Here is a 25,149-nt window from a genome sequence, read left to right as displayed (position 1 = left end):
GTGAATAAAACACTACAGCCCAAGACTGCAGGACATAACAGTTTTACGTATCACCATGGTCAGATCTTTTAAGACTTGAAGAGTTACATATGCATGCATGCATGTAAAACATAATTTCATATGAACACACATATGTGCACACATACATATATGTATACAGAACATGCCAATTTATATATGGAACAGGCCTATGTGTAGGTGTATCTATGTGTATGTCTGTGTATGGTGGCTCAGTAGATACAATAATGAACCCGGAATCAGAAAGCTTTGAGTTTAAATCCAGTCTCAAACACTGTGCTAGCTATGTACCCTGCCCTCCCTCCCCCCCCCCCATGGGGGGGAATAATGCACTAAACTTCTGCCTCAGTTTTTATCTGAAAAAAGTTGTTATACAGATAAAATGATATAAATATTTGTGAAGGACTTTGCAAATTATTGGGTAATTAAGTGATTCAAGGGAGAGAGAGTACCTGGACTGAAGTCAAGGAGATGAATTCAAATTTGGCCTCAGAAACCTACTAGCTGTGTGAGCTTGGGCAAGTCCCTTTACTCTGTTTGCCTCAGTTTCTAATCTGTAAAAATGAGCTACAGAAGTAAATGGCAAATCACTATGGTATATTTACCAAGAAAACCTTAAATGGTGTCATGGAGAGTCAGACATGACTGATGATTGAACAACCACTGCAAACTACATAAATCCAAAGTAAATGCTAGCTATTCTAATATATCACAATTATGCAATCACAATTCAAATAAAGAAAATTTCCATTCTATTCCTGAACAAATCAAAAAATATCTCTTAAGCACCCACTATTTCTTAACTGAGATGCAGTGTACTATAACTGTTAGAAAGCTGCTGCAAGCATCAGAAAGATCTGGATTAACTTCTATCTCTGACTTCTGTCTGTTTGGTGTGAGATCTTGGACAAGTTTCTCTAGCAATTCTCTAAGCCAATAAACTGCAAAGATGCCCATCTGCATTTGAAGCAAAATTTCCTTATCAGAAGCTCCCTATACTAAAGAAATCTCAGATCTATTTTTTAAAGGATAATTTTAAGGACGATGCTAGGCACTAAGGGAATAAATACAAAATTGCCTTGGACCTCAAGAAGCTTACATTTTGCTGGAGGGTACAACATATAAACATATAATTAAATGCAAACCAATACGGGGGCAGCCACATAGCACAATAGATAGAGCATTAGCTCTGAAATCAGGAGGACCTGAATTCCAATCTGACAGTTACTAGCTGTATAACCCTTGGCAAATCATTTAACTCTAATTACCAAATATATCTCCATCTTTCTTTCTTTCTTTCTTTCTTTCTTTCTTTCTTTCTTTCTTTCTTTCTTTCTTTCTTTCTTTCTTTCTTTCTTTCTATCTAAGAGAGGAGGAAATCAAGCGAGTTACTGAAAAGCTCAGAAAAGGTCATGGGTACTAGATTTGATGAACTGAGTTTGAATAGAGACTTTGAGTCTAATTCTAATTATTTGCTAGTTTTAAAAGTTATCTGCTTCCATGTGATGTTGGAAAAGTCACTCAATGTCTCTTGGTTTCAATTCCTTATTTGAAAATGAAGGATTTCTATAAGATGGCTTTTAAGGTTTCCTCTGGTTCTTAAGAGAATTCCTTTGTTTGGAAACTTCTTCCATTAATGGAAATAGATACCACACCAAGGAATTAATATTCTTAGATTGAGAGGCATTTAATATTTTTGTGTCATGGACTCTTTTCAGTCTGAGGACGTCTATGGACTCTTCAGAGTCTAGAATATTTTTAAATATTCATAAAATAAAATACATATGACTAGAACCCAAAACAAAAATGCCTTTCTAAGGCTTTTTTAAAAATAATTTGTTGTTCTTTTACTCTTGCAACCTGGATCATAAAAGAATGGTTCTGCTATATTTTAACCTGCCAGTAGTTATGAAAGAAAAATTTCTTATTCTTTCTGAGTTGTCACTCATAGCTTGTTTACAATTCAAATGGTATCCATAATTGCTCTTGTATACTGGGCAGAGAAGTTTCAGGTCTCTCACAAATTTATTTTGGATCAGACCTAGAATTTCATTTGGGGCAGAGAATTTCTTACTTCAGTTCCTGACACACAGGAGACCAAAAATTGAGAACTATCTGTATCATGGTTAGAAGAGGCAACAAAATCAGGAAGATAAAAGGAGTGTTTCTAATGTGTCACAGATGATGAATCCAGAGGCTTAATTACTCAGGTATTTCCTAATGCTGCTGACCTTTCCCAGAAGAAGTTGGCTACTTTCAAGCAGCAAAGCCCTAATCATAACTTCCTTGTTTCTGAATTCACTGAAGTTAAGATTCTGTCATCAGTGTTCTTAATCAATGATTATTAGAATCAGGAAGTAGAAATACTGTCTGGAAACAGCTGAGCTGTTCTATTATTGAAGAAGAAAATTCCCAAGAATCTATTAATATGTTCTTCTGACACATACTGTCTTTGTGACCCTAGGAAGATCACTTAATCTCTCAGTGAAACAATTAAAATTAACTTTAAAATAGTTCTACCTACCATTGAAATCATATGTTCTATAGCCCAATAAAAATAAAATAGTTTTTTAATGTTAGATTAACATCTTCCTCCTTGTAAATTCTATCTATTGATTTTACTCCTATTTCTGAGACAAAGCATTAGTGTGTTATAGAAAAGGAATTGAATTTAGTACTAGTATACTTGTGTATCCTGGATTTGCCATTTGTGTACCCTGGTCAAATCAAAACTCCACTAATAGACTTAGTTTCATTGGCTATAAAATAAGTAAACCTGTATAAACATAAAGAGAGAGGAGATTCCCTTCTAATTCTAAAATCTTATTATTTCTTCAACAATGCTTTGGATATTTTAAGATTGTTTTCATGTCTTTCATTTAGTTCTTTTCAGATTAAGGATTTCCAAGTTTCAACAACTGTTGTTGATGATATAATTTCTAGAGCCCCTATCGTTTACCTTTCTCTAAACCAATCTAATTTGGAAAATTGCTTTTTTTTTTTTCTGAAAATGCTTCCCTGGTTTTAAGCTTTATAACAACTCCATTAAGATAAGTAACTGAAAGGAGGCTTATGATACAGTAGAAAGATTAGTTACAGAGTCAGAGGTCCTGTATTCAAATTCCACCTTATCATCATCTTACCTTTTGAAAGTTACAATCTCTATCTATTTCTTCATGTGTAAAGTTACAGTGTTGGGCAAGATGGCATCTTGTGTTTTTTTTTCAAATTCTATGTTTATAATCGTAAGATTACATTTTATTGCTGAAGAAATTGAATCTTATGAAAGACAAATGAGAGGGACAAAATCAGGAAGTTGCTTGAGCTCTCCAGTTTCCCTTAGAAACAATGCTAAATAAAGCCTCTCATGGATTCTGGAGTGACAGAACCAACAAAAAGATGGAGTGAAACAATTTTCAAGCTTAAAATAACTTATGATACCTTTATAAAAGTTCTGCATCAACTGGGTCAATGAAAGTGTAGAGTAGTACAGGAACTGTGAAGGCAATCTAGCAAGAGGCTCTTAGCCACGGCACAGATCAACAGCAGAGGTACTTTGGTCTTAGCTTAGCAGGTCGATGGCAAAAAAAGGCCAGCTGTGAAGCCTCCAACCCAAGTACAGAAGACAAATTATGAGACTAAAACTCCTAGCAAAACAGGTTTGTCTAGGCCAGGCCATCTCAGAAAAATGGGTAAACATCAGCACATTAGGCCCATCTTTGACCATATATATATATATATATATATATATATATATATATATATATTTATATATACATACATATTGTGTGATAATAATAGAGAAGTGATAGAGAAGTGAGATAGATAGAGTGATAGAGTGATAGAGAAGATCAGAAAACAAACTCAAAAGAGGACAACAATGGCAAAATGCCTACATATGAAGCCTCAAAGGGAATATGACTTGGTCCAAAGTTCAAAAAGTTCTCTTGGAAGAGAAAAATGGATTTTAAAAATCAAGTAAGAGAGAGAATAAAAATTGGGAAAAAATGAGAGTAATGCAGGAGAATTGTGGAAATAAAAGAGATAACAGTTTTGAAAAGGAAGTACATAAATTGACTGAAAACAACAAATCCTTTAAAAATAGAATTGGCCAAATGGGGGGAAAATACCCTGACGAAAACAATTTCTTTAAACTTGGTCAAATGAAAAAGGTGATAAAAAAGTTAATTGAAGAAAAAAATCGTTAAAAATTAGAATTGAGAAGCTAATAACTCTATGAGACAACACAAATCAATCAAAAGAATGAAAAATTAGAAGAAAATGAAAAATATTGTATTGAGCAAAAACCGGAATTGGAAAATAGATGCAGGAGAAAAAATTTAAGAATTATTGGAATACCTGAAAGCCATGGCTAAAAAAATTAACCTGGACAATATCTTTCAAGAAATTATCAAGGATCATAAAGGAGGGAAAGGCATCCACATGTGCAAAAATGTTTGTGGCAGCCTCTTTGTAGTGGCAAGAAACTGGAAACTGAATGGATGCCCATCAATTGAAGAATGGCTGAAAAAGTTATAGTATAATGTTATGGAATATTATTGTTCTGTAAGAAACGACCAGCAAGATGATTTCAGAGAGGCCTGGAAAGGCTTACATGAACTGCTGTTAAGTGAAATGAGCAGAACCAGGACATCATTATACACAGCAACAACAAGATGATATGATGATCAATTCTGATGGAAGTGGCTCTCTTCAGCAATGAGATGATTCAAACCAATTCCAGTTGTTTAGTGAAGAGAGTCATCTACATCTAAAGAGAAGACCATGGGAACTGAGTGTGAACCACAACATAGCATTTTCACTCTTTCTGTTGTTGTTTGTTTGTGTTTTGTTTTCTTTCCCCAGGTTTTTTTTTCCTTCTTGATTCAATTTTTCTTGTGCAGCAAGCTAACTCTATAAGTATGTATACATATATTGGATTTAATATATATTTTAACATATATAACATATGTGGAATTACCTGCCATTTAGGGAGGTGGGGGGGAGGAAGGGAAAATTTGGAATAGAAGGCTTTGGAAGGGTCAATGTTGAAAAATTACCCATGCATATGCTTTGTAAATAAAAAACTTTAATTAAAAATAAATAAATTTACATATATAACATATATAAATTATAATATATATAAATTATCAAGGAAAGCTGCCCTGATATCCTAGAACCAGATGGCAAAATAGTAATTAAAAGAAAACCAATTACTTCTTGAAAGAAATAGCAAAAGGAAAACTCCAAGGAATAAAATAGTGAAATTCCAGAATTATCATGTTAAGGAGAAACTATTGCAAGCAACTAGAAAGAAACAATTTAAATACAAGGAGCAAAAGTCAGGATTACTCAGAATTTAGCAGCTTCTTGATCAAAGGATTTGAAGCAATGGAATATGATATCTCAGAAGGCAAAGGGCTTAGATTACAACCAAGCATCAACTACTTAGCAAAACTGAGCATATTCTTTGAGGGAGGTGGAATGGACATGCAACAAATTAGGGGACTTTCAATTCTTGATGAAAGGAACAGAGCTGAAGACAAAAATTCAATCTTCAAATACACTAAAAGAAAAGCATAAAGAGGCAAACAGAAAAGGGAAAATAAAACAAAACATATTATTCAGTAAGATTAAACTGTTTAAATCCCTACACGAGAAGATATTTATAACTCTAGGCTATTGTATTTCCATTAGGGTAGCTATAAGGAGTATACATAGACAAAGGGGAAAGTATAAGTTGACTTTAATATAATGATACAAAAATATTGAGGGTTAAAAAAAATATCATACTGGGAAGAGAAAAAGGTGACAGGGAGAATAGGGTAAATTATATTACAGGAAGAGATGCAAAAGACCTATTATAGAGGGGGGAAGGGAAGGGATAAACATTGTTTTGAATTTTACTCTCATCAGCTTTGGCTCAAAGAAGGAATAACATACACATTTAGGTGGATATAGAAATTTATTTTACCCTACAGGGAAGTAGGAGGGAAAAGGGGAAAGAAAATGGATGAGCTGATAGAAGGGAGGTCAGACTGAGGGAGGTATGAGTCAGAAGCAAAACACTGGTGAATGGGCACAGGGTGAAAGGGGAGAGAAAAATACAAACAGAAAAATAGAACAAAGGGAAATACAGAATTAACAATCATAATTGAATGTGAGAATCCTAGAAAATCAACTAAAAACTACTTGAAACAACATTAGCAAAGTATCAGGGTATAAAATGAGGCCACATAAATCTTCTCACAGCAAGCAAGAAATTCCATTTAAAATAATTGCAGAGAATATGAAATATTTGGGAGTCTACCTTTAAGGACAAACCCAGGAACCCTATGAATGCAATTACAAAACACTTTTCACAAAAATAAAGTCAAATTTAAACAACTGGAAAAATATCAATTCTTTAGAGACAGGCTGAACTAATATAAAAAAGACCATTATAATTAAATCAATTTAGTTATTCAGTGTCATACTACTCAAACTTCCACAAAATATTTTATTGAGCTGGAAAAATAATAACAAAATTCAACAAAAATATCAAGGGAATTAATTTAAAAAGTGCAAAGGAAGGTGCCCTACTCATAAGAGACCTAAAATTGTATTATAATGCAGTGATTATCAAAGTCATTTGGTACTGGCTAAGAAATAGTGTAGTTGATCAGGAGAATAATTTAGTTTCACAATACACAATAGTCAATGACCCTAGTAATTTACTGTTTGATAAACCCAAAGACTCCAGCTTCTGGGATAAGAACCCACTATTTGAGAAAAAGGCTGAGAAATTGGAAAATAATATAGCAATAACTAGACACTGACCAACATCTCACACTCTATACCAAGATAAGGTTGGAATGGGTTTATGATTTATACAAAAAGAGTGTTATTATAATCAAATTAGGAGATTAAGGAATGGTTTACCTGTCACATCTTTGGAGAAGGGAGGAATTTATGAACAAACAAAAATAGAGAACATTATGAGATGCAAAATAAGTAATTTTGATTACATTAAATCAAAATGTTTTTACATGAAGATTAGAAGGGAAGAAGAAAGATCAGAAATATTTTTATAGCCAGTGTTTCTGATAAAGTTTCATTTCTAAAATATATAGAAAATGTAGTCAAATTTATAAAAATCATTTAGCAATTGATAAATGGTCAAAGGATATGAATAAGGCATTTTTCAGATGAAAGAATTAAAGTTATCTATGGTTATATTAAAATACTCTAAATCATTATTGATTAAAGAAATGCAAATTAAAATAACTCTGAGGTATCACATCATACTTCTCAAATTAGAAAAGATGACAGAAAAAGAAAATGATAAATATTGGGGGGATATTATGGGGAAACTGGTACACTACTGCATTGTTCATGGAGTTGTGAACTAATCCAACCATTCTGAAAAAAAAAATTTTTTTTTGGAACTAAGCCAAACGGCTGTAACAATGTGCATACCCTTTGATCTAGAAATACTACTACTGGGTCTATATCACAAAGAGTTCATAATTTAGAATACAAGGTTTTTGCAAAAATCAATATTAAAAATTATCTTTGCATGCATTTGAGAAAATAAAAAGTTATTATAAAAAACAGAAAAGAAGTCTGCTACAGGCTGATTTCAGAAAAAAAAAACTGGAAAGACTTGCATGAACTGATGCTGAGTGAACTGAGCAGAGCTCAAAGAACATTGTACATAATAACAACAAAATTATATGATGATGGAGTGTGATGGATTTACTCTTCTCAGCAATGTGGTGATTCAAGACAATTCCAATAGGTTTTCAATGGAAAGTATTACTCACATGCAGAAAGAAAAATTTGAGCCCAGCTTCCCTTCCTTGAATCTAATAGCTCTAGCTAGCATAAGACTGTATTAGAAACTTCTGCATCTTAATTAGAACTCTGCTGTCTTTCTGAAGTGGACTTTGTCTAAGCCACTTAGTCTTGGAGAGACAGAGGTGACTGTCTAGATGACATGGTTCCCAACTACTCTATTATGCTGTTGATGGCTATAGCCTACCTTCCAAACCTGTTGCCATTAAAAGTAGTTTTCAAAATGGGAAAAAATTGATGCAAAGAATGGGAAAAAACTGAGGACAGAGCCTCTTGTTTTTCATTCTTATGCAGCATATTGGCAAATCTGTCTGGTTATCAGTCGATGCCTGAGGCATGTAGGAAGTGTTCTGCCTTCAGATGAGAAAATGTCAGCTTTTACAACTACCAGAAAACTGTCCAGATAGGAGTGAAAAGTGTCCCAAATGTATGCTTATGTAAATCCATTTCATTTGTATATATTTGACATCTGCACAAACAGCAAAGTGGTAAAAGCCTCCAAGGCATCAAGATCACAAGTTTAATTGGAAACTCTTTGACTATGGTTAAGTTATTCCAACTCTGAAATTAATTGCCTCAAAGCATTCCTTATTGTTGGAAGAATAGGGTGCATACCTGTGGCATACAAGGTGCTCTGCAAGACTTGAAGCATTATATAATTTTAAGAGTACTTACATCTTCTATTTAGGAGAGCTAATAGTTGTGCAGGTAGTTGGATAAGTAGCTAGAGTGCCAGGTGTCACGTCAAAGAGACTCATCTTCCTGCATTCAAACCTGACCTCAGAAGTGTACCAACTGTATGACTCTGGAAAAGTCACTTACTTAACCCTGTTTGCCTTAGGTTTTTTTATTTATTATATGAGCTGGAGTAGGAAATTGCAAGCTACTTCAGTATCTTTCCTGAGAAAATCCCAAATGGAGTCAGGAGGAGTCAGTCATAGAGAGTCAGACATGACAGTGATCTTAACCTTACTTAATTGGTCTACTCTGGTGGTTCTTATATATTTTACTTTGTGACTGTGACAATTTAGTTGCTCCCTATGACTCTGCCTTTTATGCCGCTACAAATTTGGGACAGAAGGGAAAGGAGACACACCATGTTGAATTCAATTTAGTAGAACTTCAAAATACTCTAATAGAGCAGTATGAGTGGTAATAATTTTAATGAAAGAGATTTGTGGCTTAATACTTTGCCAAAATAAATACAAACTAACAACTAGGTGCCTAGAAAGCTCATTTTGAGTCCATCACTGGCTTTTTTAAAATTTTTATTTATTTATTTATTTTTTTAAGTATACATGACCAAAACGTTATTTTGCTGTACAAAAAGAATCAGACTCTGAAATATTGTACAATTAGCTTGTGAAGGAAATCAAAAATGCAGGTGGGCATAAGTATAGGGATTGGGAATTCAATGTAATGGTTTTTAGTCATCTCCCAGAGTTCTTTCTCTGGGCGTACACTGGCTTTTTTTAAATAAATGGCAGCCTAGTGGGATAGAGTACTGCACTTGGAGTCATGAAGACCTCATTTCAAATCCAGCATACACTTTCTTGCCGTGTGCACTCTTTAAAAGTCATTGAAACTTTCTACGTCTTAACTTTCTCCACTGTAAAATGAGGATAATAATAACACCTACCTCCCAGAGTTTTTGTGAAGATCAAATGATATAATACTTATAAAAACTGCTTATTTAACATAGTCCCTGGCACATTGTAGGTTCTATAATGCTTACTCTCTTATTTCCCTCTTTAATGGTTTGGTTAAATAGCAAAATGATTGACTACACCACTCGCTTTCCAACTAATCACACTATATATTTTGTACAATACATTCTCTACATAGCAGCTAAAATAAATGCATAGACTTGGACATGAACTTTCCTAATTTAAAAAAAGTTTCAGTGGCTCTCTACTATTTAAAGAATAAGATAAAAACCCGTTAGCCTGACTTTTCAAGACTATTTTAGCAGCCATTACCCCTAGAAGCAAACCCTGGAAGTAAAGATGCATGCTGACAATAGCTCTTGTAGGTACTTTAGTCACATTTGCTGAAGACACAGAAAAAAGAGTAATATCAAAGCTTTTTTTTTTTATATCAAAGCACTTAGCAATTTCCACATAACTCATCCTAAAAATGAAGAATCTGAGACCCATGATTCTTAAGTGGCCTGTTCAAGATCACCCCAACAACAAGCATCAGGGGCAGAATTTGAATTCAAACCCTGATTCAAAATCTAACTTTCTTTCCACAGCACCCAAACTCATATACTCAAATAGATCTGTGGTCACAAAGATGTAGGGTCTCACCAATGATGTAAATCTCAACAACAATATATATGCTGTAAGACCTTTTATTCACTTTCTCCCCAAAATTTGCCACTGGGTCTGATGATGGAAATATCTGTCACTTTCTCCTGGTACTGGGTGAATACTCCACAGGGACATCTGTATTGTCTGATCTATAAATTCCTAATATTGAATAAATTCAATAAGCCATGCATTCAAAATAATGTTAAAATCTTAGTAATATATGTTCTTCATCTACTTGGTGTTTCCTAATTGAATGAACAGGCCAAAATTTATTTGAGTGATTATAGATCTCTTCTAGAAGGCTTTCCAGTGTTCTAGATATTGATGCAATGAGCACAATATCATCTTCTAAGAGAAACAGAGAAAGACTTCACTAGCCACAAGGACTTCTCCAATTTTTACTGTATATAAGATCTTTATTATTGTGGCAAACATCTTTGGTGGGTATATATCTTCCTATTTTATGCTTTACCTTATATTTATTATTAGAATATCATTGAACAGAGTTACTTTTGTTGTTATACTTTCTAATAAATATTAAGCACTCTTGCTAATATATTGGGATGGAGACATCTTATTGTAAAAGAGCTTATAAGGTGTCATTATATTATATCTAATCAAAAGCATTTTCATAATCAAGCAACAATAATAAGCACAAGGGTATCTCATATGAACCCATCTTTTAATTTATTGTGAAATAGGAAATATGTGGCCCATTGTTGAAAATCAAATGTGAAAACCTATTTGTTCTCCATTGATACATTCATTGAGGATGTCCTTAATTATTGATCAATAAAACAAGAGCACCCAAAATTTGTTAAATGAATGATTGTTTGATAGATGAAATGGCTCAATGATATGAGAATCAGCTCTACATAGAGTTAAGAAGACAAATTATCCCATAGAATTTAGGCAGAGCAACAAAATTAAATACATTTTAAAATATTCATGTAGACTTTTAGCAAAGCTTTTTTGTGGCACAATGTTATAATTATTATCATCATAATACTATTTTTCATTTCTAGCTTACTTATCAATGGAAGAATTTAATACAGAATGTTTATTCAGATACAGATGATGGGTATAAAGGTTGACTCAATATGTGTCTTAAAAGAATTGCATTGTCCCTAGGTTTTGGTTACTTTGATGTAGAATTCTGTCCCTCAGTTATCAGGAAGAGACATCAGTGTTATCTCACAGCAACAGAAGGTGAGGAAGACCTGCCAAGTGGTGCTTGCCTATTACTGGGTCGTACCCTCACTATGTCAGATTGAGTTAAAAAGACAGAAGGTGATTAGATGTACTACTTGTGACTTTGGGGAGTTTGCAAGGAAATTTACTTGTACTTTTGTCATTCTTCTATTCAACCTTTTCCTTTCTCTTTTTCTATTAGTTATCTAGTCTGTAATGACATAGAGATAAATGGATGCTTTCACTTAAACATTTCTCGTGTCCTTCTTTCCCACATTGTTTTGTTGCTTTAGAGCAAAAAAACTATTAAACAAAGATATAACCTTCCTTGTATTAGCTATCTAACAAATTTAGGGTATGGTATACTCTTTGTTTAAAAAAAAATAAACTTTTAATGCTTGTTCTTAATCTGAAATGCACCTGACCTAAGAATTCAGGCAATAAAATTCAAGCCTTCAAAATTACTTACTTTTAGATCTAGTTATTTCTTTTTTATGTTCTTCTTGTAATTAGCTATAATTCTATCAATATAAGGAACTTCCAATGAGGGAACCAACTCCAATAATGCAGATCAGTCCCTGTTCTGCAACTAAACAGTCTGAAAGAATTTTTTGGTGCTCTAATTTGCCCAGGTTTCCACAGCCAGAATGTCAGAAGTAGAATCTGAAGCCATATTCTTCCTGCTGGTTGTTCTCCCCCTTCCTCAAGTCTCTCTTCATGGTCCACTTAATTGTTAGTGATCTTCCTAAAGTGCATATCTATCAACCTCCTATATGAAGTATGCCAGTGGCTACCCATTACTTAGAGGACAAAATAGAAAGTTCTGTGTGTTTTCTAGTGTCACATAATAAGTGCTTAATATATATTTGCTGATTTGACTTGACTTTCTGTTCTTGAGACAAGCTCTTTAACTACAATGCTACACTGCTTCTCTGGTTAACTTACCAAAACAATTACTTAATACAGGAAGGTTTGAGAACTTACTTCTTACTCTGCCAACATTCTCAGCCAAGTGAGATCTTTTGTGATCTTGCCATGTCCCACCTTCTAAATCTCAGTGGTAACCTCTCCACCAACAGCAACTTCACCATGTTCCTATCTCTGCTTCCTCCCAACAATGACCATACCAAGGTAAAGTCCTCTTGTCACTGTCCCACTTTCCTCCCAAACCCTGCTCAACAGCATCTACGTGTCCGGGGGTCTCTGCTGAACATTTCATATCACTTGTCCTAGGAAGAAAAAAAAAAACAAACTCTAGGTTTGTTTCATTCTGTCTCTAGTTTCATTTAAGGATAATTTGCATCCAAGTCCAACTCTTCATGACCCCATTTGAATTTTTCCTGATAAGGATACTAGACTCATTTGACATTTCCTTTTCTGGCTCATTTTACAGATGAGAACCTGAGGCAAATAAGTTTAAGTGGCCTTGACCAGGGTTACTTAGCAAGTAAGTATTTGAGACCAGCTTTGAACTCAATAAGATGAATTTTCCCAAGTCCAGGTCTAGTGCTTCATACACTGTACCAAATAATCTAAATAATCACCTCACTAGAGATAACTCTTTTTGATGATGCTCAGAGACCTTTCTCTATGACCAGAGGTGATCTCTGTAATTACAAGGTTGAGGGCCAGCACCAAATGATGAGGTTCAGATCTAAATGATGGGTTTTAGTAGCAATTCACCTGTGAAGAATTCACAATAGCTTTTTCTTTGTCAAAAGATACCTTTATGAGAAGAGATTGTAGACAAAATGAAAAGACAAAATAGACAATAGGAGTAAAATATGAAATAGATTTGGGAGAGTATGTAGTTTATAAGAAAAAGGGTTTTTTAACAATTAACAGTGGAAAAAAAAAGTTCCCAAATGGAAGTCACAATTAACCAGAAGAAAGGGAATATGTCATGAGGTGGAGTATGCTATTAATTGGCAGGTTAAATAGAGGAGTTTAGCATCCTAAAAGAGTTAGCTATAACAAGGAAAAAGATACCACAAGTAATGGGAAAGGGATGAAAAGAAAGACATCATGAGGCAGAATGCCATAGTAGGCCAACCCAAAAACAGATTCAGCAAAGATGATGTAGACCATGGGCAGATTTATAGAAGAAATTTAACCAAAGGGCTTTGACATCATAATCTGGCTTTCTGATTTGTTATAGCATGGTGGGATTTCTCTCTGCTTGCCTCAGAAAATATTATAATCTTATCAATACTTTATGCTTTTTCTTCCAATCTCACTTAGTTACCCAGGACCTCATTACTAATAGTATCATAATGATTGAACTCAAGTGATCAAAAGAAAATTTTCAAGAGGATAGGACATCTTCTAGGACACCCAGATGAATAAAAAGGAGCAAATCATTATGGAATTATTTTTCTAGTAAATTCAAATATTCTAAGTTATAGCAGAATGGAAACATTAGATGAGAGTATAACTTTATGGAAGATAACTAAACTGATCCAGTGACTGACCTGACTTCAGAATTGTCTGACCTTGCCTGAGGCAGGGAACCAGAAATCCTTGACTATGATAGACGCCTTTTTCCAAGAATGGCCTGAAGATCATCATGAAGGCACCGCAGTGCCATTGGTATTTGTATCTCTTCCTTGCCCATTCCAATTCTTGGTTTTTGTATATTAGTTTTGGCCCCAGTATATATGTTTGGGAGGGGAAAGGTAGAGGCAGGCAGGAGTGAGAGTGATATGGAGGAAATGGACCCAAAGGCACCCCTGGTTTGGTTGTGTTAATTCCAGTTGTAATAGGTTCATAGGTACATTTTAGTTCTAAGTTTTTAGACATAGCTCTAGTTTGGGGAATTCATTTGGTAACCGTAGTACTTCTGTCTTGTTGCCTATATTGCATTCTCCTTTTGGTGTCTCCAGTTAAACTATATAGCAAAAATTTAATTATTTTGGTCTGTTTCTTAAAATGCAACAAATAAAATAGTCAATTGCTTCCAAGAAAAACAATAACAAAAATTACATAGTTAAAAAATGTAGAAATGAATCCTTCCATATGCACTCATAAATATGGGATACTGCATAAATAAAGATTTAATGGACAGTGAGAATCTTTTTGTGTCATTTTAAGCTAAAAGATGATAGCCATATCTCAGTGCTTCCTTGAATTCAACTTCAGTCTGTTCTTCCTACCTGTGGAATTTGGGCTTAACCTCTTTAAGTAGTGTTCATTTTCTTCATTTATAAAATAAAAACTGACCTAAAGTTTCTTCTTATTCTAAGAGGATGGAAAAGGAACTTGAGAAATATAAACTGGAGGGAGATGATTAATTTTTTTCTTTTCAATCACTGTCTGGTCAAGAAGTATAGTAATCATTGGGTGGGCCAGTGAAAGCATCAAGTATGGCAGTTTGGAATTACAACACTGCTGGGGTTTTTTTAAGGGGTCACATGTATATTTTCAGATGTAAAAGTATTCATGTATTGTGGAAAAAGAAGTAAGACAGTGATGTTCTCTTCAATCACAAAGACACCTAGAAAATGGGAGGCCAGCAAATTAAAGAACAATTCTAAAATTCCAGAACTCTGAAATGTTTTCTCCTGAAGTAGTCCCAAATTCTCTGAAGACAAGAGGTAGGAAGGCAATGAAACTCTCTACTCAATTCCTTGTTATCTGTGTCCTCATGTAAATTTATTTTATAAAACACACTATGATTGTACTTATACATGTTATTAATAGTAATATATTGAAAATTCATCCTTATTTATGAAGTCAGACAGTCAACATTGGTCTCTTGCCTATATTGCCTGAAGTAATGAAGGAACTGAGAGTGATTTCCCAACTCTATAAAATTCACAATCGTGGCTTGAATCATTCAAGCTAGATGCAAGCATCCCACTCATCAAAGTAGGCAGAAGTGATAAGAGCCCAGAATAACTTGAGTATACCACGTCAAAAGGCAGTCTCTAACAAGACTGATGCTGAACCCCTCTTCTTCCTGCTTTATCCAAAAAATCATCTCACCTGAAGGATGGTGACCTATTTTGTTGACTGAAACTATTACATTTAATCTCAGATACCAAGATTCAGTGATATCTTTTTGCCCTGAAATATTCTTTCCCTGCTCTATGTTTCCTTATGCTCTGCTTGCAGTTTCTCACATTAGGCCTCATGCCTTCCCTTCTGTGAGGAAAACATACTATAATAAAAAAGACTTATTGCTTCATGCATGATCAATCTGTCTGATTCTTTTAAGAATCTTCTCTCAGTCCCAAGACTACTAAAATGGATATGGAAATCTAAGGCCTATATAGAATTCAGCAGAGAAAGGATTATACTCATAGAATAGCATTAACTCATTACTGAAGAATCAATCCATCATTCATAAGGTAGCAATGCCGTATATCCTGTGGTTGAGTAGTCTGATATTGAGTAGTCAGAGGCTGGTGAATAGCTCTGAGGTAAGCAAGGGCCATAGTTGATCTAGGTGTCCACACTAAGTAGAGAACTGTGAGCCCTTTGAGATTAAAGGGCAACCAGGCTGCCAAGGGAGGGACAAGCCAGCTTAGGTTGGAAAATGAGAATTCTCAATCAGTATTGAAATTGGGTCTATGAGTATTTGTTGTACTTCCAGTATGGGTGAAATAGTGAGACCCTGTCTCAAAAAACATCCATGTACATATACATATGCACATACATATATACACATATATATCCATATGTATATATGCACATATATATACACATACATATACTCACATATATACAAATGGGTGGGATATTATATGTCACATGTATATGTATATAAGCTTTTATTAAATTTATAACTTGGAAAATAATTAGAACGGAAAATGTTACTTTATGAAAAGCTCCATAATAAAAAAAAATTCTGACCTACTTTTTCATTGTGAAAAAAACTCATTTGTTCAAAGATCAAACCAATGATATATATGCGTTCTATATTTTAACTTCCTAGCCTACTTGTTTTACAATTCTAATTCTTGCTACTCATATTCTTCCAAAATCAGTATTTATGAACTCTAATTCCCAGCTCTAATTCACATGGCTCCTCTTCATTTTATCAGTAATATTTCCTTAGATTAATGTCGGGAAAATCTATACTCGTTATCTCTTTCAAATGTTGTACTTGCTACTAAAGGTAAAATAATCTAATCTATAACACATTAAAGGACTTTCTTGTTAGGTTAAAGATTGCTGCTTATTTTCCAAGAAACTGAGTTTCAAAATAATGTTAGTTTATTATAATCATCAAATTCACAATTCAAATTCCTTTTCTATTGCTTCAAAGGTCATGAGATTGATTCATTTGAAAGTTTTTGTATAGTTAATAGATATGTATGTTAATATATATGAATGTATACATACACACATATTCAATTTAATTGAACCAATATTAAGTTAACATCACAGCTCAGTATAAATAGCCAGTTTAAAAAAAAAAAACAATGGAAACTCCTCTCCTCTACAATGAATGAGATCTTCATAACTGCCATGCCAATTTAGATAACATAGTTCAGGTGTCTAGTAACATCACCATCTTCTTACCTCCTTCATGGCTGACTTTCAGGGATAAACATATGATTATGATTTTATCAAATTGAAACATCTTAATGTTTAGGAACAATGTAAACTTTTTTTTTAACTCCAAAAGTTAGGGCTGAGGGTCATTCTCTCACAAGCACTTCCATTAGTTGTACATAGGAGGTAAAGAGATAATTCCCATTCTTATAGGGTTATCTCTTTTGGATAGATACCATTGCTACTGCTGTTGTTATTAATAAAAACATCTATCTCAGTGGATGAAGTGCCAAGTTTGGAGTCAGGAAAACTAATCTTTCTGAATTCAAATCTGCCTCAGCCACTTATTGGTTTTATGAGCCTTGTCTGTTTAACCTCTGTTTGCCTTAAGCCAGGAAATGACAAACCACTCCAGTGTTTTTGCAAAGAAAACCTATAGACAGTATGGTCACAGAGTCAGACATGAATGAACAACAACAAATAGATGCCAGATGTAGTACAAATATATATCATTTGATTCTCACAATAATCCTGGTGGTGTTATTATTCTCATTTTACCATTGAGGAAACTGAGGTAGACAGAGGTTAAATGACATGCTCAGTGTCATACAGTTAGCAGGTGTCTGGGACTAGATATTAACTCAGGTCTATCTGACCTGAGCCCCAGCACTTTGTGTACTGTTTATGCCATCCTGTTGACCCTCAAGTGTGTATGAGATTTAGAGCTGAAAGAGAGCTCTGAGAAAATCTAGTCTAATTTTTAATTAATTATTTTTTTACAAATGACAAACCTGAAGCTCAGTGCTAAGCTCATATATTTTTTACTCAAGACCCCTTAGGGGAGTAAGAGATGGAGTTAGTGCTCTTTCCACTGAACTGTACTATCTTCAGTGGATTTATAATAGAAATGATCAAGGAATTTTAGACAGAATGGAGATTCCCTTTTCTTTTTGAAAATAATAAATTAAACAACATTTTAAGCTTCATGCTTGTTTGCTGCTTTATGTGTCCAGAATCCCTTCCTCCTCAAAAAAAAAATTTACTCTGTAAGACTTTAGGAAATTAACTTTCTGTACCTCAGTTTTCTCAATTATGAAATGAGGTAGTCAAACTAGATGGCTTCTGAAGTCCCTTTTAGTCCTGGAATTCTATGTCCTATATTTCCCAGTTCTTTCTTTCTTTCAGAAAAAAGACAGTTCGGAAAGAAAGATTATTTTCTTCCTATCTCCTGCACTTGTTTCCTGCACCTGTCTCTTATACTTATTTTCTATACCTATGCAAGTTTCTGTGAGGAATTCTCTAAATTTTGGAATAAAATGCATTTATTATTCATTCTAAATGTTAAATATATTTGAGTTCCACAAAATCGTAATGATGGGAATTCTCCCTGAGAGTTGGCCACAAGAGTGGTGAGACAGAGGTGGCCTAAACTAGGTCATGAGAACAGGAATGTCAATTGGTAAGTGAACTAAGTGCATTTTGATCTTAGAGCTCACCAGTCATCTCTACTCTGCACATTAGCTGAGGGATAAAGGCCAAAAATATCAAGTTAACAGGTAGAACAAAAAGGATTTGGGCTTAGAAACCCAAAGCAAGGAGGAAGAGATTGCTTCTGAAAATCAAAGGGATTTGCTTCAATACAGACAGGTTCTAAGGAAGGATAATATCCACAATTAATCCTTCATCACTGATATTCAGACAAGATTAATATGTTAATTTATTATTATTATTAAGATCACAGAAAGGTGGATAGCCCTAAAAACCAGATAAATGGATATATTTCAGACAAAGCAAAGAGGATAAAAGAAAAGTGGATGAGGAACAAAATTAGTACTTTTAAGGTTCTACAGGATTCTCTTTTTTGGGGGCTGACAGAGATGGTGGGAGGTTTTAAATCGTTCAGAATCTGGCTCCAATCTATCTTTTTAAAAATTCAGTGTTTAAATTTAATGTTATATTCACTTCCAGATTTTCTTCCTGCCCCACTACAACCTTCCCCAGCCACTGAAAAGAAAAGAAATAAAACAAAATTACAAAAAAAAAAAAAAAAAAACCCTGTTACAAGAAAAGGTTTTTTGCATTAGCCATGTTCCAAAAAAGAAAGAAAAAATAAGACAGAGAGAGAGAGAGAGAGAGAGAGAGAGAGAGAGAGAGAGAGAGAGAGAAACAGAGAGAGGTAAAGGCAGGGAGCGGGGGAAAAACAATTATCCTTCAATCCATACTTTGGATCTATCAATTCTCTATCTGGATGTGGATAACATTTTTAATCCTGAGTTCTTTAGAGTTGTGGTGAGTCATTGTGTTGATCAGAATTACTCAATATTTCACATTTGGTCAATATTACTGTAATTGTGTAAATTGTTCTTCTGGTTCTGCTCCTTCACTTTCATATATTCTGAAATTATACTCTTGAAACAAGGATTCTTAACATTTACTCATGTTACAAATCCCTTTGCCACTCCGGTAAAGGTTATGAACTCTTAGATTAGTCAATTTAAGTGCAGAAAATAAAATACATAATACTACAAAAGAAACCAATTAAATTGAAACGGAACTTTTTTTCCTATCAAAGTTGATAGAAATCTATTCCTGGGTCCCTTAGGAGTCTATATACATAGAAACTTATAGGGGAAAAAAAGGGAAAAGAATGACTGTAAGGACAACTCAAACCAATGTAGGTAGTGGGTGTGGTATTTGGGGAGAAATGTAAAGTAATTTCCTTTTTTCCAGGAGTTCACAGACTGACAGTTTCATTTCTTCCGTTTCCTAGTAACAACTCATTTTGATGAATTTTAACCTTGCCTTGGGGAAATTAAATAAATCACAGGTATTTTTATATGGAATATCTTGTTGATTTTTTTTTAATGTTTAATGTGAATCAAATTATTTGTTACAAAACATTGTTTTTTTCAACAGTGGGAAAATAAGGAGCAGAAAACTTGTTAGAAATTTCACCATTGCCATCTTAGGTTAATAAGAGGAATGTACTTTCAAGGGAAAATATTTCAGTGTTTTCACATTAATGCTTCACTAGATACACTTTTGGGGTCATCGAGTTGTTTCAAGACCTTTTGCAGAGCATCAAGATGCATCTACAGAATGTGTTAAAGTTTAGCAACTCAAAATAATTCTTAGTAGAAACATCAAAAAAATACTAAGAAGAAAACAATCTTGCTTAAGGAGGCTGGAATGATGAGGTGCTGTCAAGACTATAGTTTCTGTTCATCTTTATCTTTTAATTTAAGCTAGAACTGTCCTGTCACCAAATTGTGATTTTTAAAATGACCCCAATATCAATAACCCATCACTTCCAATTTCATTTTGGTGTGATGTTATTTAGTACTTGGTCTAATATCTTCTTCTTTTCATTTTGATCAAAATATTTATTATATACAGACATGGCTTCTGAAAAAAAAATATTCCACAAACCTTCGACTTTTCTTTAATTTTAATTTTTGGAATTTCCAAACTAAGTGCACAACCAAAACAAGAGAGAAAAGACTGAGACCTGTCTGAACTGTCCCCCAAATTTCACCAAAGACCTTTAATTATCATCTAAAACAAATTCTGGAGTAACAGAACCTACAAACACACAGGGTAAAACAATTTTACTGACTAAGATAGCTTAGAAGTTTGTCAAGAAAAGTTTGGTGCACCAGAGTGAGAGTGGAGCATAGTTCAGTGAAGACAGCCCCAGTGGAGACTCAGCACTAATGAATCAGGAGCAGGCCTTAGGAGTCATTGAATCAGTAGTTGCAGTGATTGCTTCCCAAGTTTTCAGATCATAGACAGTAAAGGTGGTCAGAAGGAGATTCCGAGGTCTTTTTCTTGGCACTTGGGGCAATACCCTACTGCTTTGTCCATAATCAGACCCTTGTCTCAGAGATAGGTGGCAGATTTTGTGAGGAGGAGGAGGAACACATAAGAGCTTGCAGCTTCAGTGAAGCAGGAACCCTTTCACAGTTCCAGGGCAGAAAAGAGTAAGGTCTCTTTTCTCTATGACTCTCTATGAGTCTGGTCACTCATAGACCAGAGCACAAAACAGGGAGAACAGTAAACATAGCTCTTCTTAGATTAGTTTGGGAAAACCAAAAATGTACAGATTCCAAGAAGTATCTCTGACAAAAACTACACAAAATCCCTGCAATTTAAGACAATGTGCCCTTTAAAAGCAGAACCCCACCTTAGCAAGAGAGAGGCTAGAAAAATGAGCAAACAATATGAAAAAAAACCGACTACAAAAAGTTACTATGGTGATAAAGAAGATCAAAACATCCATAGCCATAAATGATACACATACATATATGTATACATATATATGTGTACACATATGTATACACATATATGTATACACACACACACACACACACACACATATATATATATATATATATATATATATATATATATATATATATATATATGAATTGGTGTCAGATCATGGAAGAGCTCAGAAAGGATTTTAAAAATCAAGTAAGAAAGGTAGAGGAAAAATTGGGAAGAGAAATGGAAGTGATGCAAGAAATTCTTGAAAAAGAAGTCTAAAACTGAGTAAAGGAGGCACAAAATACATTGAAGAAAACAACACACTAAAAGTCAGAATAGGCCAAACAGTAAATGTACAAAAACTCAGGGAGGAGAAAAATTATTTGAAAAGCAGAATTGGCCAAATAGAAAAGGATATATAAAACTTTACTGGAGAGACCTCCTTGAAAAACAGAAATAGTCAAATGAAAAAGGGTCATAAAAAATTCACTGAAGAGAAGAACTCCTTAGAAAAGAATTGAGCAGGTAGAAGTTAATGACTTTATGAAATATCAAGAATCAATCAAACATAACCAAAAGAATGGGGGGGATAATATGTTTTAGAGAAACAACTGACCTAGAAAATAGAACAAAAAGAGATAATTGAAAAATATTTTTTTAAAAAAGAGCATAGATACTATCTTTCAAGAAATTATCAAGGAAAAGTGCCCTGATATTCTGGAGCTAGTGGGTAAAATGGAAATTAAAAGAATCTATTAATCACCTTCTCAAAGAGATTCCAAATTTAAAACTCCCAGGAATATTATAGTCAAATTCCAGAACTTCCAAGTTAAGTAAAAAAAATATTAAAAGCAGTCAGAAAAAACATTCAAGTTTCATAGAGCCATGGTTGTTGGAATACATGGGAACCATCTGACAGTGGTTGCTGGAGATACAACCCAGACCTGCAGAATGGATCTTCTCATGTGAGAGGATGATAAAAGGAGACTGAGAGGCAGTTGCTGTTCCCTGACCCCTCTGACTGAGAGGCCATTGCATTGTCTGACAGACAGAAGTATCTCTGACAAAAACTACAAAAAAACCCCTGCAGTTTAGGATAGTGTGCCCTTTAAAAGCAGAACCCCACCTTAGCAAGAAAGAGGCTAGAAAAATGAGTAAACAATAGGGAAAAAAAACTGACTATAAAAAGTTACTATGGTGATAAAGAAGATCAAAACATCTAAAGCCATAAATGATATACATACATATATATATACATATATATGTACACACACACAAGCAACACCTCTATTAGCAAAGGCTGCCCTTCAACTCCTTCAGATGCTGTGATCCATAGCTGTGGAGGCTCTCGGGGAATTGACCTGCCCCTTAACACATGGTCAGTACAATATCAGATTTAGCAGCTTCCCTACATTAGAGATGAGAGGGATTAGAATTTGATATTCCAGCGGGCAAAAGAACAAGAATTACAACACAGAATCATCTACCAACAAAATCAAATACAATCCTTCGTGGGAAAGATAGATATTCAATGGCATAGAAGACTTTTCAATTTTCAACATTTTCAATGAAAAGACTATAGCTGAATAGAAAATTTGACTTTCAAATACAAGACTAAAGAAAAGCATAAAATGTCAAACAGGAAAGGGAAATCATAAAGAATGAGAGTGAGAGTAAGAGTGAGATCGAGAGTGAGAGGGAGAGGAGGGAAGAAGGGAAGGAAAAGAGGAAAGAGAGAGAGAGAGAGGGAGGGAGAAAGGAAGAGAGTGAGTGGGGGGAGAAGGAGGAAAGAAAGGAAGGGAGGGGAAAGGAGGGAAAGGAGGCAGATAAATTTACATATGTTAGAATCAACAGATTCTACAGATCAAAGCATAATTTTAAACTCTATTTTGGGATTTTTTTATTTTAATCTATGACTTTATAATATGACTAATATGGAATTTTTCATATAACTACACATGTATAACCCATATCAAATTGCTTGCCTTTTTTGAGAGGTGGTGATGAGGGATAAAGAAAATGTAAGCTCAGTTTTAAAAATGAATATTGAAAATTGTTTTATATGAATTGGAACAAAACAAAATACTAAATTAAAAATCAATTTCAGAACTATACTTTTCTTTTTTCTGTTTTTTAAAAAAGCCTTTTGTTTTTAAAACATAAGCATAGATAGTTTTCTACATTCACCCTTGCAAAACTTTGTCTTCCAAATTTTTTTTCTATCTCCTTTCTTCCACTGTCTCCCCTAAATGGTAAGTAATCCAATACATGTTAAATATGTGCAATTCTTCTATACATATTTCCACAATTATCAGACTGAACAAAAAAAAAATCAGATCCAAAAGGAAAAAAAATGATAAAGAAAACAAAATGCAAGCAAATAACAAAAAAGTGAAAATACTATATTGGGATCCACACTCAGTCCCCACAGTCCTCTCTCTGGATACAGAAGGCTCTCTCCATCATATGACCATTAGAACTGGCCTGAATCACTTCACTGTTCAAAAGAGCCACGTCTGTCATAATTGATCATTGTATAATCTTGCTCTTCCTGTGTACAATCATCTCCTGGCTCTATTCACTTCACTTAGTATAAGTTTGTGTAAGTCCAGGCCTCTTTGAAATCATTCTGTTGATCTCTTTCTTATAATACAATAATATTCCATAACATTCATGAATACCATAACTTCTTGAGCCACTCTGCAACTGATGGACATTCACTAAGTTTCCAGTTTCTTGCCCCCACAAAAAGGGCTGTAATAAACATTTTGTACATGTGTGCTCTTTTCTCTTTTCTTTGATCCCTTTGGATATGTGCCCAGTAGAGACACTGCTGAATCAAAGGGTATATAGTTTGATAGACCTTTGGCTATAAGAAGTATATTTTTTATTCAGCAGATTTCTGCTTGATAAAAAAAGAAAAACTTTTAAAAAAAATTAGATCAGAATAAAGAAGGAAAGAATTATCTTAGGAAGTAATAAATCCCCCCTCATTAGAAATCAATAAGGGACCTCAGTGGCCTTTTAGTATTATTCATATCTATATAATATCCCCAACAAATGGTCATGTTGCTAGATCTTCAAACAAGATGAGAAACACTGTCTCCTAAGGCACTATATTCCACTTTTCAATAATATTAATTATTAGCGAATTTTCCCTTGTAATTAATGCTGTATTGAGCAATATGCAGAACTTAGGTCAGAAGTATTTGGTTCAAATTCCCAAATTAATGCTCAGCAAAGTCATTCATTTTTTTCTATCTCACTTTCCTTATCTCTAAAAGAGGGATAAATACTATTGTACCTAATCTATAGGGTTATTGTGAGTTCAACTAAAAGAATGTATGCTTTAACACTGCAAACTCTAAAATATTATACAAATTCTATTTATTATTATTAATACTAGTTGTTGGTGACTAAGATTCTTTCCAAATCTACAATCTGTGATTCTGTAAAACTAGATAGTCCTAAAAGAATTTACATATGCCCCGGAAGAAGGATCTCAAAGGGGTATGAATTGCAATATGTGTGCCAGCATTTCTCAATTGTTATCTTCAATTATAATGATTCCATTACATTTGGTCTCATCACCTCAGTGCCTAATGTGCTACATATAAATAAGTTAAGGAGGTACTTAAGAATTAGATGCTGGAAAAAAGTAGCTATAACCAAGCAAATACATGCAGAAGAAACTGGTGCTTGAGCTAATACATTTAAAGATACCTGGGGATCAATTTTAAAGAAATCTCTCAGAAGAAAATTCTAAAAGAACAGAAAAGATCATGCTTTTAAAAAAGGCAATCAGAAGACCTCAATAAATGTTGACCACAGATGCTTACTTCCCTATTTCTACAAAATCTTTAGACAAATGATTAATGAAAGTATTGATGAAAATAAAAAAGGCATATGTATGTATGTATATACACACATATATAAATATATACATATGCTTACACACACATATACATATTTATACACATACACGTATATTAGAGATGACATGTTTACAGACTTCTTAGTCACGCAA

General features: G+C 34.0%; 1 protein-coding gene across 1 annotated transcript in view; it reads right to left on the bottom strand.

The window, feature by feature from the left end:
• The window catches only part of BANK1 (B cell scaffold protein with ankyrin repeats 1), a 185,468-nt gene that overhangs the window by 1,235 nt on the left and 159,084 nt on the right, over positions 1-25,149 (bottom strand). The gene's annotated exons all lie outside the window — the stretch shown is intronic.

This window comes from Sarcophilus harrisii, chromosome 6 (assembly GCF_902635505.1).
Source record: "Sarcophilus harrisii chromosome 6, mSarHar1.11, whole genome shotgun sequence".
In the NCBI taxonomy this organism is placed as follows: domain Eukaryota; kingdom Metazoa; phylum Chordata; class Mammalia; order Dasyuromorphia; family Dasyuridae; genus Sarcophilus; species Sarcophilus harrisii.
Note: the sequence above shows the minus strand (reverse complement) of the source record. Positions and strands in the feature narration are given on the sequence as shown.